The sequence below is a fragment of the Lathyrus oleraceus genome, chromosome 5, assembly GCF_024323335.1.
Source record: "Lathyrus oleraceus cultivar Zhongwan6 chromosome 5, CAAS_Psat_ZW6_1.0, whole genome shotgun sequence".
In the NCBI taxonomy this organism is placed as follows: domain Eukaryota; kingdom Viridiplantae; phylum Streptophyta; class Magnoliopsida; order Fabales; family Fabaceae; genus Lathyrus; species Lathyrus oleraceus.
Window position 1 is genome coordinate 166,573,106 of NC_066583.1, and position 17,147 is coordinate 166,590,252.

Below are 17,147 nucleotides of genomic sequence, written 5' to 3' on the forward strand. Positions count from 1 at the left end.
TGCTTCATATTTTTTGCATTTCCCTCCATAATTTCCAATATATGTTCATCTTGATTTCATTTATTTTTTTCAACTTAGAAAAATCATAACAAATTGAAAAATGATCCAAAAAATGCCTGGTTTTTTGCCACATGATCCTCTGTTTGTCTAGGTTTTTATGATGTTAAATTTTGAAGTTGTGCATGGCTAGATTTTGGATTATGCTAGACTTTGTGATCATATGTGCTTATGTGACCTTGCCTTGCTCTTTCTATTGTGAAATGCTTGATTTTAATCCAATGGACATGAAATATTACATGATGGTTCTAGACATATTGATGGATGTTTTAGGATTGGTTTGGTATTTTTCTCATTTACCATTTCTGTTTTGTGCACATGTTAACATGGTGTGACATTTTGTGTCACACCTTTGGTTGTTCAACTTGTGCAATTTAATTTCCATGCCAAATGATCTTTGATGCTTCTGATTTTTTGTATGATGATTGGATTGGATGTGTTGAATGCTCATGAATTTTTCCAGAATTATTTGAATCATTTCTGTTTTGATTTGGAATTTTCATTCATGATGATCATATGTGAGCTTTGAAATTGTCTTTGACTTCCTTTGCACATGAAATGCTTTTGCTTGATGATTTTGATGTGTTCCTTTTTAGGACATGTTAATATGTGTTTGAAGTTGCATTGTGTTGAATTTCAGCTCCTGTTTTGAATTTTTTCTTCACTTTTGACCCTAGGCTTTGACCTAGTGGTTTGGACTTACATGTGAGCTTTGAATTTCAGGACTAAGCACTTAATCTCCATGGTTGATGTTGCTTCATCATTTGAATGATGATATTTGCTTTTGATTGCTAACATTTGTTGTTTTGTAGGTTGTTGATAAGTCACTTGAGTTTGCCTTATGGCTTATGTGTTGTACATTGGGACTGTCTGTTTGTTATTGACTGTTGTCTGTTTGTCTGAATACTGTACTGATTTGTTTAGTTGTTTACACAGGTACCTAAGTTGCTTTAAGTTCATTTGAACTTTGCTTTGCTTTGCTTGTGGTTGGCATACCACTTAGGTATAATTCTTAATCTTCATGTAGTCTGGAAGACCTGCTGTTATGGGCAGGCACCTGTCTGAAGCCCTCCTTAAGAGGCCATGTTTTTGCTTGTTTAATTTTGTGCCAAGCAGGTTAAGTCCTCTTAAGAGGCAATTGGCAGATAAAAGGGATGTGTAATCCATCCCCTGCTGCTCAGTGTGTCATTCATCTTGCTCACACCATGTGTTGATGCATTTTGAATAAAAACCCAAAATCATGTCCATAGAGTCAGTCATTTATGGAGAAGAGTTCCTACATTCTGAACTCCCACACTTTCTATTGTTTAAAGCTTTCCCAGGCCAGGGATAAGAGCTATGAGGCATAACCCTCATCTCCATTTCATCTGCTTCACCCAAACTCTCAATGTTAGGGTTAATAACTCAAAACACCCAATTCCAGTTGGCTTGTTTCTAAAGCCTAACCTTGCTTGAGCCTATTGATTGTATATAGTGTGTGATAATTGACTGTTTGTTTGCTTATTTGTCCATCTGTGCATAATTGTTTGTTTGTGCCTCTGTGCATTGTTTTCATCTTTGAACATTAATTATATATCATTTCATGATCATTGTTCATACTTTGTGACATCTTGCTTTGTCCATTGAGGAGTCAATTGTAAGTCCATTTATTGGCAGTTGTTTCTTGTGATCTGGTAGGAGTTGGAACTAAGACCATTAATTGGCATTCCTTTCCTAGGAGTCGAGTGTAAGACCATTTATTGGCGACTTGTTTCCTCTTGTTTATTGCATTTGTTTTCTTTGTTTTGTGAGACTAGTGTAAGTCCATAGATTGGCATCTGGTATCCATCTTTGTTTTGTGAGACTAGTGTAAGTCCATAGATTGGCATCTGGTATCCATCTTTGTTTTGTGAGACTAGTATAAGTCCATTGATTGGCATCTGGTATCTTTTTTGGTTTTTTGTGAGCCTAGTATAAATCCATTGATTGGCATCTGGTTTCCATTTATGTTGGCTTTGCCTGATACATTGTTTATCTGTTACCTGCTTGTTGCCTATTCCAAGGGAATCACTTGGATCATCTACATATGATTTCAAGAGGTGAACTCCTAAGAAGTTTTACCCCTCACTCCCACCCTTTTTGTTCTTTAAACCTCCATTTGCATGTTAACCCAAACCAGAAAACTTTGTGCAAACATTTTCATCTGTTTTCAAAATTAGAAACCTAGGCCTTAAGCCTTTGATTTTCAAACTTCATTTTCACAATACTTCTTTTGAATTGAATTCTAATCATACTTTGACTTCATTTTTTGTGAACAAATCCTAATTGGTTAATTTCACTCATTCAATTATTTTGTGGCTTTGTCCACTCCTTGATAAGTTCTCATACATTAGCCATAGATCTCAATTATCTTAGTGGTTGATGTAAATCTCACGTTTTGTCCTTAGTGATTGAATTGTAAGACTTCCTTGCTTATTATAGGGCATGGTCCCTCACTAGCAAGTTGAAGCTTTTCTCACATGGTGGACTTGTGGTTGTATAGGTTGAGTTTTCTCCCGTGGATAACGAAGGACCTTAGGGCTTTTGTTTTAAAATCAATCCACTCATATTTTGGAAATCTTTTAGCCGAACTACGGCGTTTTGATCCTTATCTTTCATGAAAAGGTACGTAGGCAATGGGTTTCATCCATCCAAGCACAAAAATAATAAAAATTGTACATTCTTCTCTCATCTCTACAATCAATGTTTGCACAAAAATATTTCATAAACAATAATGATACAACAATTTGTGAAAAGAGGTTCCCTAGGAGTACCTAGGATGCATTGGGTGCCTAACACCTTCCCTTTGCATAATTACCCCCTTACCCAGATCTCTGACCTTTCATTAGTTTTCTATGTGTAAAACTTCTTAGGCTTTTGTTCGCTTTTTAGCCATTCCTTTGGATAAATAAAAGTGCGGTGGCGACTCTATCTTTGTATGCTTTGCTTTTGATTTAGTCAATAAATCATAAAGTGACGAATACACCGCTACACTTAGGGCATGAGATTTTCCGATGTTCAGATCGAAGAAGCTTCCGAAGTTCAGATCGATGCAGCTTGCGGCATTCAGGCCAGGTTTCCGGTGTTTAGGCCGAGGTGGGTATTCAGACCAGGTTTCCGGTGTTCAAGCCGAGGTGGGTATTCAGACCAGATTTTCCGATGTTCAGATCGAAGAAGCTTCCGAAGTTCAGATCGATGCAGCTTACGGCATTCAGGCCAGGTTTCCGGTGTTCAGGCCGAGGTGGGTATTCAGACCAGGTTTCCGGTGGTCAGGCCGAAGGGGGCATTCAGGCCAGGTTTCAGGTATTCAGACTGCTGAGCGGCATTCAGGCCATGGGTATTCCTGTGTTACCATTTATTTTGGTATCTAGGTCAATATTTCTTTTCGGTATTCAGGCCGACTTTCACCCTACCAGACGGGTTCCTCTTTTGAGATCGCTTCTCTGCCGATTCTGACGGGCACTGTTAATTATTTCCCAACGGAGCGCAAATTATTCATCTGTTCTTGGTATTCAATCACTCTTCACCCTGATCATCTGAAAGTCGAGGTTGTTCATATCGACAGGTTCACAGTGGATTGAATAGGGGCAGCTGTAACACCTCAAAATTTGCCCTCCTCTTCTTGGGACTAGTTTAGCATATTGCATTTCATGTTTTAGGACATTAGGCATTACATCTTTGCATATCATGTGAATAATAATCAAGTCATCCTCCTAAGTATTTCTCAGAAGATAGAGAGGTTAAGAGATTCATGCTTGAGGGTCTTATTGAATTGATGATCAATCATCTGAGGGTTGCTTTTCAATTAGGGTTTTATTGGTTCCTCAAGGAGGTTGAGTATTATCTTGATTGCAAGGGTACATCATCATCATCATCATGGTTATTGTCATCTGTAAGGGGTTCATTGTTCATGCTCAGGTTCCTTAGGATTAGGGTTTTGACCTCTGGTCAACCCTAATCAGTTGCATCCTTCCAATCAATGATTTTCAAATAGATGAGGTATTCTATGGAGAGGGGGATCACATGATCATCCTATTGAGATTATATGAGCCAAGGTTCATTTTGAAGCAAATTCCTCAAGTGTTAGAGGCTCAAAGCTGATCAAAGCATTGCCATGTCATCAGGGGCCCATAAAGGTCAATAGAAAGTCAACTGAGGGCTAGGAGGTGGAGAAATGAGTTTCAACATCTCATTCATGTTCAAGAGAGGTTCATTTGTCATTATAAACACATATGTTGAAGAATTTGAGGTCAGATCAAAAGTTTCCAAAAATGGAAAGTGACCTGTAATTGAAAGTTTCCAAAAATGGAAAGGTTTTAGACCAAATTCAACTTGATTTTACATCATCAAAGAAGCTTCAAATGAATTTTTGTCCAACATGAAAGTTGAAGATATCTCTCTCCCATTTCCAAAAAAGTCCAAGATCATGAATTTATGATGAATGGTTGAGGAGATATGATCAAATCATTGCCAAGTGTGCTTGAAACTTCAAAAGGCCATAACTTTTGACTCATAACTCCAAATTGAGTGCCTCTTTTTGCACTTTGCTCCTCATGACATATATTTTCCAAATCATTCATGGCATTGCATGAAATTTCATCATATGATCATGTGCTAATTCAAGTGCATTTTGGAGGGAAATTGAGAAATTCAAATTTGGTGCATCACATGAGTAAAATTCCACTTGCATTATGTTTATGAGATGGTTTTAAGTGAATGTGAGCATTTGCATGCTACTATTCACGTGGTGCATGGCCATGATACATCATTTTCCATTTTTTTGCATTCCTTTCCAATTATCACTAATCCTAATTAACCATTACAAATTAGGATTAGCATGGTAATTAACATGGCCTATAAATAGTAAATCATAACAGAATTTTCAGTTTACACATTTTCTAGATCTAGAATTTTCTCTTCCCTCCAAATTTTTCTCTCATTGGAATTCAAATTTTCTCCACACAACCACACATTTTCTTGATAGATCCATCATCTGCATGGAATTTGGAGCATGAATCAGTCATTTTTTGTGTGGAAATTGGTGAAGAATTGTGCATACTCCATACATGAACATGAAGATGGAAATGGCAAATTAATCAAGATCTAGTTCGTTTCAAGCTTCAATTTCAACTTCAGACTTCATAACATCAATATAGGAGTAATTCTGGAGCTTGCAAGGCCTTGAACACGCTGCTGCCATTGACTGATCTTCAAGAGGTTGGAAATTCGAATCTCATAAATCTTGATTTTATGTACATAGACTTGTAGATCCTTGCATGCTGGTTATTTTGATATAAATTTCACGAAATTTGGATGAAAAACGAAGAAGTTATGTGGATTTAAAGTTTGTAGATCCATTCTTATTTCCTCCGATTCGTGAAATATAGTGAAAATTAGGCTTCGGTTTTGTGATATTTGTGATCTACTCGTCGAGACGATTCCAATGATGTATGCCATTTAAAATTCTGGAAAAAAAATGCATGAACAGTAACAACCACCGTCTTCATGAAGAAGACGGTGGAAACCACCACATTGGCACTGTAGCGCAGCCGGTTAGGGCTTCTGCAACTGAGCGCTCATGAACGTACCAGGACCGAGTTCGATTCCCACCGCGCGCGCTTCTGCATTTTTTTCATTTTAATTCCTTATAGCCAAAACGACGTCGTTTTGGACGCGCTTTGAACCTCCATTCGATCCTCAGCCATGGCATTTCCCAAATTACATTTTCTTTTCATAATATTTTCATGTTTTCACATTTAATTCCATTTTATTTCATGCTAATTCAAAAAATCATAACTAATTGAAAATAGCTCCAAATTGAATGCAATTTTTTTGCCAAATGTTCATTGAGATGTCTAGTATTTTATCATGTGATTTTCCTGATTTTATCATTTATGGATTTTGACTGGTGAATTGTTATTTGATCATGATGCAAAATGTGACATGCTTCATTCATTCTATTGTAAAATGCTCATACATTAGCCAATTGATTTAAAATTTGGTGTGATGATTCCTAACATGTTAATTGATTTTTGAGGCTTGGTTGTGTATTTTTCTCATTTTTCATTTCTGTTTTATGCACCTGATTGTATGGTGTGACAATGTGTGTCACACAATTTGATGTCCTACTTGTGCATTTTCATTGCCTTATCAAATGAGCTCCTCTGTTTCCAATTTTTGGCATGATGATTGTATTTGATATGTTGTATGCTCATGAAAATTTCCAGAATTGTTTGATTCATTTCTGTTTTAATATGGAATTTTGATTCTTGATGATCAATTGTATGCTTTGAAACTGCCTTTGCCTTCTCATGCTCATGAAATGACTTTGCTTAATGCTTTTGACTTGGTCCTTTTTAGGACATGTTCTTGCTTGATTGTAGATGCTTTATATTGAATATTGGTTGCTGTTTTGACTTTTTACTTTGCCTTTGACCCTAGCCTTGGTGCTAGTGGTTTGTACTCACATTTGAGCTTTGAATTTCAGGTTCAAGCATTCATCTCCATGATTGATGTTGCCTCATCATTTGAGCTTGGCTATTTGCTATATTTGCTAACCTTTGGTTCTTTTGTAGGTCCTTTGGTGAATCACTTGAGTGTTTGCCTCTTATGGCTTACATGTTGTACATATTGGGATTGTCTGTCTGTTGTTATCTGTTAACTGTTGGTTGTTTGTCTGAATAGAATACTGATGGTTTAGATTTTCTTACAGGTACTTTAGCTGCTTTAACTCATTATTTGAGTTGCTTTGCTTTTCTTGTGGTTGGCATACCACTTAGGTAATCTCTTGAACTCCATGTAGTCTGGAAGACCTGCTATCTTTGGCAGGCACCTGTCTGAAGCCCTCCTTAAGAGGCAATGTCTGTGATTGTTTATATTTGTGCCATGTACTTCAAAGACCTCCTAAGTGAAGAGGCATTGGCAGATAGAAGGGATGTGCAATCCATCCCCTGCTAGTCAGTTGAGTCTTTCATTTTGCTCGTACTACGTGCTGATGCAATTTGAATAAACACCCAAAATTTTGTTGTGTCAGTCATGTGGAATAGGGTCCCTCATTCTGGACCCCCACACCTTATTTGATTAAAGTTCACCCTGACCAGGGTTAAGAGCTATGAGGTCTTACCCTCATTACCTTTCATCTGCTCACCCTGACGGTCAATCTCAGTGGTTAAGAGCCTCAGACACCCCTTCCAGTATTTGGCTTGTTTGTCAAGGTCGATATGACCCCTTGACTAAAGCCTAGCCTTGTATGAGCCGCTTGTTTGCATATAGCGTGTGGTGATTGCTTTTGATATTTATCTGCTTTCTGTAGGACGCGTATGATCAACTTTCGAGGAAGTTGAACGTACGTAGAGATAGACTTGAGTTGACTCACTGCTTGTGTGAGTCAAACTCTTGTTAGAGACCTCAACCTAGGGATCATTTGCATGACAACTTCTAGGCTCGAGTCGTATGCTCCCTTGTAGTTGTTATCTCCCTAGTCTCTGGTTAGGAGAAAGTTTCTCCCCTGTTAAGGGGAACTACGTCGCCCTGATCCTCATACCAGATGAGGTACGTAGGCAGGAGATCGTGCGAGATCTCTCCGGGCGCCTTTTTTTCTTTTTGTGTGTGTTTTGCTTGACAGCTATTAGGTCCGAGTTCCCGACTCCCTTTTAGTCTGTGTGTTCAACTTCTTTGTTTCTTCTGACGTCTCAGCGTCTTCTTGGTGTTTGCTTAACAGCTAGTAGGCTCGAGTGCCAGACTCCCTGTTAGCTTGTCAATTTGATAACCTTCTTCCTTTTTGTGTATGTTAGGAGGTGGATGTAAGACCAGCGATTGGCATTCCGTTTCCTATTTGTTGTGTGCTTGGAGTCTGATGTAAGTCCAGCCATTGGCATTCGGTTTCCTATTTTTGTTTGTTGTTTGGAGTCTGATGTAAGTCCAGCCATTGGCATTCGGTTTCTTGTTTTTGTTTGTTGTTTGGAGTCGGACGTAAGGCCAGCCATTGGCAGTCTGTTTCCATTTGCGAGTTTCTTTTGACGTCTCAGCGTCTTTGTGTTGTGTTTTGTTTCGGCGTGTGTTAGCCGAACTACGGTAGCTCTAATTCTCATTCTAGATGAGATACGTAGGCATAGGATGTGATATCCTAGCGAGCCCGTTCCCCATTTCCCCGAACTACGTCGACTCTGATGTTTGTTTCTGACAAACTACGTAGGCCCATGATGCGACATCCTGCCGAGTCCGTTCCCCTCTTCTTCCATCCGTGTTTTATTCTAGTGTGCATGCATTCTTTTGAGCAGTTATTTAGCAACCTTATTCTATCTTTCTGAGCGTGGATCCCGTCGAGTACGACGGACGTGAGGGGTGCTAATACCTTCCCCTTGCGTAACCGACTCCCGATCCTTGCAATCTCCGGTCGTAAGACCATTTCCTTTCCAGGTTTACTTCGAGCGTTTCCTTTCCCTCCTTTGGGATAAATAACGCACGGCGGCGGCTCTATTTGTTTTGTTTTTTCCCGCCGGTTATTTTTCGCGGATGCGACAACAGCCAGTCAGCTAATTACTCAACCAAACAATTAATAAACCCTAGCTCACTAACTGATATCCCAACTCAATGAGTTAACTGCAAACTCACTGAGTCCATCCCAACTAACTCCCAAGCAACTTCCAAACCTAAATCACAACTAACTCCAAACCTATGTCAATCCAAACCTGTAGCCTATTTAATCATCGCCCCCATCATTATTTCATTTATTGGAAAAACCATTACTCTCAAGCTTCCAATTACTCTCTGAACCCTCTCCCTCTCACACTCAAAGCTCATTTCCTAATCTCCATTGAAGCTTCACATTGAAGCTTCAAGAAGAGAGAGCTCATCCTCAATTCCTCACTCCATAGAATTTTGGGAAGAATAAGCATTGGAAGAGACACGATCTAGAAGAAGAAAAAGGATCAAGGAGAAGAAGAAAACGCGAGGAATAAGCTTTGAAAGACGTTACCTGGAAGCTCATCGTCACCGTCACCAACTCCAGCAAGGTAATTCTGAGAACCTTCGTATTTCCTCATTTCTTGGTCACCAGTATGTAGAGGGTAAGGAGGGGATTCAAAGCCCTCATCCCTGAGGCTTTGAATCATGGAGTTTAGGATTTAATTTAGGTTTGAGTGTGTTAGGCTTCTTTGATTGAAAGGTTGCAGTTAGGGATTTAGAGGTCCGATTGCGTGAAATCAACCGAGTATTCTGGTAGAGCATGGTAAGAGGAACATTTTTATAGCTCAATTGTTGATTTTGGTGGCCACCGCCGCCGGGCGCCACGGCCTGCACGGTGGCCCGTGGCGAAGCTCCATTTCAAGCGGTTGAGACTGGCCATGATGTGGAACACGCACATACAACGTTCAATTTTTTTATTAACCAGTTGCCAAGTCAATGCACTCTCTCCTGGTTTGTTTATGCTTGGGCTTAATCCGTTCAAGCCCAATGGAGAATTTCTTTCTCACCCCAACTCCAAGCATACACCCCCATGGCCAGAATCACATTTGCATTGGGCTTGCCTTGAAGGCCCATGCGCCATAACTTAAGACTTCACCTCTACCTGTCTGGATTAACCCCCTGCGAGTGGGCTTGGTTACCATTCCAATTCAGGGCTCAATTTCGGTTTTTTGGTGGGCCTGTTTGTTATTTGGCCTTTACTTGCTTTAATTAGAATATTAGGGACATTAATTCATATTAGGGTACCAACCTTGATTAGTTTAATTAGGCCTGTTAGGATTTTGATTAGGAATTTTAGGAATTAGTTAGAGATAATTAGTGTTAGCTTGAGATCAAAACAAGACTAGATTAAATAGATTAGTTTAGTTAGGATTAAATTCAAAATATTTGTCTTAATGAGTTAAACAGATTTTAGAAATAGTAAATTTTGATTAGAAATTAGAATGTTTTTAGAATTAGAATTTTATTGAATTTAGAGAATAAACTAGAATTTTAATTCAATATTTCATTTTTTATAAAAAGACTATTTTACCCTTTAGGGGTTACTATATCATTTTCACCTTGCAATGGTATGTTCCCTTAGGAATTTTACATAGAATTCTAATCAGGACTTGTGATTAACCATAACGTGTTACCCTTAGGAATAACTTGTGAATTCAATTCTAACTCTTAGATTAGGATTAGTCATAATTTTGAATTTAATCATAACCCTCGATTCAAGTTGATCAAAAGCAATTTTGATCAACTAAATCCTTTGAACTTGCATAATCCCACAGTCTAAATTGAGTGACCAAAATACCCTTGGTCACTTAATAAGACTTTTATTCTAAGTTGTGTTGCTCGAAGCCTCAAGTCAAGATCTTCAATCAAGACGTCCTCAGTCACACCAAGCAGTAGATTATACAAGATAAATCAAAGGTCAACACTTGGTAAATACAATTCAAATTGTATGAAACGAGCCTTAAGTAATAGGGAATGGTGAGACAGAGTCTCTCCTATCCTTATCTAGATCAACTTTGCATATGGGGCGTAGGCCCTAAATATTCAAAGAGTCCGCCCTTATTCATAGACTTTAGTGCAATTCGAATCGATTAAACTGCCAAGTCTTCTTCATACAAGATCAACATCAACACATGGATCAACAATGAGGATTCTTCACCAAAAACTTATCAATTAAGAGAAGTATCACACGCTACGAGCCTTAAGTAATAGGAAATGATGAGACGGAGTCTCTCCTATCCTCGTCTAGAGAGACTTTGCGTATGGGGCGTAGGCCCCAAATATTCAAAGCGTTCACGCTTATTCATAGACTTTAGTGTGATTCTTATCAATCGACTGTCAAGTCTCTCAATTCATCTCTCCATTCTATTAATTTCTATTCAATCATTCATTCATATTCTTTTGCCTTCAATCATCCTTATTTTTAGACCTAGTGGGTTGAACTACGAAAGCTCTGATTTCCTTATTGCACTGTAAGGATACGTAGGCAGGAGAACCTAGTTTCTTCGCGAGCTACCTTCTCTATTGCTACCCTATTTATCAATCAATCATTCTCCATTCATTCAATCTATACCATCTTTTTAAGATCAATCATACTTATCCTTGGACTCCTTATCTATCCTTTTGGGACGATTTAGCGATAATCCACCTTATCAATCGAGAGTTGTTTGAGACTACGCCCAAACACTTATTTCAATCTTTTGTTTTTGGCTTTACCCTATAGTGGCGGTCTTACTAGCCCACGTACTAGTAAATGCCTACCTTGCTCTTTGATTCAGAGTCTATCTCCTTCTTGGATCCAAGATACTATCCTTTTTGATCTCTCGAATTGTTTGTTCCCCATCCAGTGATACACTATTCCTTGTACTATACAATACTGCAATCATTCCTTGAATTGGGGTTTGTCTTGTGAGTCCCCTGCCGCTTGGACAAATATCTCTCTCTCATTGTTTCATGGAAGTTAACCTCTAAAATTGGGTTTGTCTTGTGAGTCCCCTGTCTTGGACAGATACCTTTTGATACCATCCTGTTGGTACAAGTCACACTCTTCATCACTATATATTTATTTCTATTCTCATGGTTCCGAACTACAATTGCTCTGACTTTCTCATTGCATGATGAGAATACGTAGGCACGAGGATGCGAATCCTTGGTGAGCATACTCTTATTATTATTCTTCCGCCTTAGGGAATCACTCATATCTTTCACAATCTATTATCTACCTTTGATCATAAATCGTTCACCCAGTGACATGTTATTCCTTTGACATCGACATACACTTTCCTTGGAATTCCATACATACCCTTTCAGGACGTATAGCGAAAAGTCCGCATTTCTACCTAGAGTTATTTGGGTTACACCCTCAAACACTTAATTACTTCTTTTCTAGCTAATCACCCTATAATGGCGGTCCTACTAGTCCACGTATCGATTAAAGTTATTTCCCTCTATGGTACGAATCGTACTTCTCTTATGGATTCCAATACACTTTCACCCTTCGATTTCAAACAATATTTCCTTAGTCACTTATCACCAAATTTTAATTATGTGACTTTGGTCACTTCATTCCGTTCATCTCCGTGATACATTCATATTCTATATTCCTTCACTCCACGTGATACACCAGTTACCTTTGAGCTAAATACACTACTTCTTTGTGCTCCTTCTTGCATCACCTTGTGAACCAAGAGATGTTTAGGATTGTGCCCAAACATTTAATTTAGTATTTCTTTTTGGTTTTACCCTATATTGGCAGTCTAACTAGCCCACGTATTGGTAACAACCACCTTACTCTTGGGTTCATCTTTTCACCCTTGTTGGAGTTCAAATCATATTATCCTTTGGTTCAGACCATACTTTGATCACAATTGTTTTCACCTCCTACCACTAGTTCTTTGAACTACGGAGCTATGAATTCCTCATTGCATTATGAGGATACGTAGGCATGAGGGCCCCAATCCTCACCGAGCACTTTATCTATTTCTCTTTCCTTTCTTCATTCTTTTGCGACTAATCCTTAGATCTCACACCCACTCGAGCGAGAACAATCAAAACGGTTCCCATGGAGTAGCATGGATGTTTGGGGTGTTAATACCTTCCCCTTGCATAACCGACTTCCTTACCCAGCATATATCTTTCCCCCAGGTTTTATCGATGTTTTCCCTTCCCTTTGGGGATAAATAAAGTTCGATGGCGACTATGTTGTATGTTCGACCGTGTGATACGTTCGGGTATATTTCCGCTAGCTTCAGGTACCAAGCACAAATCATAAGCATTATTACCAAACATGTCTTTCCCATTCATAGCTTTCAACTCTTTTTGAAATTCTTGAAATTGATCCTAGAATTCACCCATTCTCTCATAAACATATGGATTCTCACTAGGAACAGTGTGATAGATAGGACCCTCTACTTGTGGCACAACATGCACAACTGAAGGAACAGTGACCATTACAGTTTGAGCTAGAGGATCCTAATTCACCAAAGGAGCTTCAATAGCAAGGTTGAAATTATCTGGAAGATAATTGGGAGGCATACCCCAAGGATAACCAATAGGCATATGGTTTTGGAGCAGATGTCAAGTAGGCACAACAGATACAACTAGAGCTATTGGGATCTCGAATATGATAGTCACTTGAGACTGAGCCAGAGGTGGAGGATGATTTTGAATTGCCACCAAAGATTCCAATAGAGAAGTCACTCTGTCCATTCCTACTTTCAATAAACTTACATCCTCACGAAGTTCTCTTTGCTCTTGCTCAATTGTCTCCATCTTTCGTCTTGAGTTAGCACGAGTATTGTACTGGTGTATCAGCTTGTCTTCTACAAAGATGAAGTAAAATGAACGAGACTCTGAAAAATACCTGTAGAAAGCAAGACCAGATGATACAAAGGATGCTTGAAATGCAATGTGAAAATGATTGTTTTCAAGAAACTAAGGAATTAAAAACATATTGCAAACATCATAAGTAATAATTCATTAAAAGAAAAGCTCGAAATTTCATTTCATTAAAATATCTGGAACAATTACAATTTTAGCACATGATTTCAAAGCAATCCTAAAAGACATAAACTAAGGCTTAGGATCCGAGGGATCCACAACTAGAGAAGATCTACCTTCCTGCTGCAACTTCTTCTTGAGCTTCCTGATCTGAGCTTCAGAAGCAGTCTTCATGTCAGCTTTTTATTTTGAGATCTTGTCAATAACACCTTTCCAAGCGCCAAAACTAGCCTCTTGCTCCCTCTTCCTTTTCTTTTCATGATGTTCAATCAAGCCATCCTTCTGGTGAAGCAAACCATCTTTCTCCTTCAATTGCCTTTGTAGTTATAGCCTTTTCACATTTGAAACATGAAACTTGCTCTCCCAAGCATCTCTTTCTTGCTTCATCCGAGCTAAAGCAACTTGGTGTCCTTTCAGATCTTCAACTGGAACAGGAATGAGTCCTATGTCTTTAGGGAACATAGGTTCTTCAGGAGGATAAGGCATTTTGATCTTAGAAGCTATTGCTTGCAACCACTGAGTGTAAGGCTTCAAGGCAACACAATCTTTATTTCCTAATTCATCCTTTCCTTTTTGTAAATACTATGTCAATCGCGGACTATCTTCTCCTTTAATCCCTTGCTATCAACACCTTCTTGAATGAAGAACCATTCCAAAAGAATATTGCTTGGTTTATCCTTTATAACATACCTAAGTTGATGTCGAGCCAAAATAGGATTGTAGTTAATACCTCCTTTTGTACCAAGAAAAGGGACATTAGGGAACTCACCACAACTGTCAATAACCTTGACATCATCATAAACTCTAGAATACCAAGTCACATTTGCATTGGTGAGAGACATGATCCTCTAAGACCACCTCAAACGCTTCTTGTTATCATTGAATAAGCTGGACTGTAGCAAGTACGAAACAAACCACTTGTACAGTAAAGGTGAATAACACATAACATTTCCTTTATTCTTCTCTGTTATGTGATGGATAGAATAGTAAGTATCTACAAGCAAAGTAGGAATTGGATTCCTAATCAAAAATATACAAATAGCATTGATGTCCATAAAGTTGTCAACATTATGGAACAAGATTATGCCATAGATAAGCAAAGCGAGAAAAACTTCGAAAGCAACCATACTCCCAACACTAGCAAGAGTATCAGCCTTCTCCATCAAGAACCTAGTAGGTAGACCAAGAATACCTCCTTTAGTCACAATATTAACATCAATCTCCCCTTTTCTCAAATTCACATCCTTTCGCATGACATGAGACTTAGGAATCTCCTCTAAACCACTGAATGATATTTGATATGATACAGGAAAGCCTATGTAATAGGAATACTCCTCCAAAATGGGTGCAAGCTGATAATCAGGGAAAGTGAAACACTTATACGCTGAATCATAGAATTGGACCAAGGTGTTAAGAATTACGTCTTCTACATCAGTATTCAACATAGTAAGAAGTCTTTCATATCGGTCTTTGAAATCAGAAGGATAAGCTACCAAATATCATAGATTTATTAACTCTTTCAATTCAGGACATTTGAAAAGGAACTGGTGAGTGTTTCTCCTTCCAGAGTCCATACTCAAGTTACCTACGATGTTTGCAAATAAAGTTCCTAAGTTCCTTGAAAACCAGGTAAAAAAATAGATGTTCATGAGTGCGTGAATGCATGATTATTCCATAATTACAAACATGAGGGGTTTAAAGGTTCAATCATAACGAGCATGGAGTCAGGTGGACAGTGCAACAACCATCCCACAAGGTATGGTCTATAGCTTTGGATGTCTCGAATAGTAACCATGTTCTAGAAATGTTCCTAGAGTCGTAAATCCATCTTTCAAATATTACCAATTTAACTACTTGCTCGTAGACTAATAATATTCTCAAGAGAACCTCGTCTGAGTGAAGTATCGTGTATCAACTAGACCAGGCCTACGCCGGAAAGGTCACCACACTACATCCTAAAAGGCCAAGATGGGTTAAAGTGTTCTAAGATCTCTCAGAATCTTGGACTCCCAGGTCAAAAATAATAACGTCATTACGACTACTCGTAAGACATTAGTACATCCAAAGGGGTCTCATCTGAGTGGGGTTCTCATGCAAACTTAACAAGGCATAAAGCCAATAAGGTCAACATGACTATACCACCATCCTATCTTAAGTGCACTTAAATCCTGGTAGGGGACTTATCTTCACCAGACAGAGATCACCAAGCACCCACAAATAATGGAAAACAAAAAGAAATAACATAAACACAGATAAACAAGCTAGGCTTAACCCACGTAGAGACTAGTCCCCAGCAGAGTCACCAGTTGTCATATCGAGAAAAATTTAAGATTAAGCTATTGATTAACTCAACTTCAAAAAAGCAAGAGTCACCACCGAACTTTATTGTTTCCAAAGGAAATGGGAAAAAGGTCGAACTAAATTTACAAAAGGTAAAACAAAAGACAAATCTGGATATATGGGTTGGTTATGCAAGGGGAAGGTATTAACACCCCTCACATCTATGGTACTCCATAGGAACCACTTGCAAATCTGTGTTTATGAAAAAGTTAGGTTGCTTGTTGATTAATTTTATTTTGAAAATACATTTTGTCGTATTCGAGTGGAAAACTCAGCTTACTATCCATAAATATGAGGAAATAAGCACTTGCATCATCTTGATATGGAGAACTTTTACTTGGACTTTCTCACAAGCACGTCTCAACATTCAAGTGAAAAATGTCAATCATTTCTCAACATATTATAGAAGTATAGTGGTTTGCATCACTGCATGAATAGACTAATATCCAATCTTTTAAAAAAAAGGCTCTTAAAGAAAAATTCACAAAGGCATAAAAAGAAGTTTGGTGAGGTTTGTCTTTTTTAGAAGTTTGAAAAAAGTTTAAGTATGCTTAAGTGTTTTAGAATTTTTTGAGGAAAAAAAGTCAGGATCACTTGACAAAGTCAAAGTTTATTAAGAAAAATGTGTGAAGTTTGAAAACAAGAAGTTTTTTGAAATAGGGAGAAGTTTTGAAAATTGAAGAAGTGGGAGGGAGAAGAAGAGACTATCCTAAATCATAAAGTAAATGACATAAAATAAAAGGTCTCATTGTAAGGTAGCCCAAGAGAAAACCTTTGTGTGTGCAAGTGTACTAACCACAAGATGGAGCAAGCATTTTACATTGGTCAAAATAAGCATTCCTTTCCCTTTGGATTAAGCCATAAGATAAAAAAAGCACATAAGCACATGAATATCAAAAGATCCAAATGAACAACAAAGTCACAAAGCCACAAGGAAACATCCAAGTCTTGAAGTGAAGATCAAAGGGTCGAGAGGAATAAAAAAGTATCAGACATGCTCCAAGAAAGGGGAAAGCACCAAGTTCTAAGGTCCAAAGTCCAAAATACTCCTCAATCAAGGGATAGTGACATCAAGTCCAAAAGATCATATTAAAGTTTTTTAGGGTTTTAGCCATTTTATCATGTTTTTGTTTTTTTGAAATAATAAAAGCAAAACAAGCAAAAAGTCAAAGGCAATAATGCAAATTACATAAATGTAAAGTGCATAAAGTAAATGCATAAAGTAAATGTTAGGAGGTTAGATGTAACAAGTTAGTGATCATGAGGCA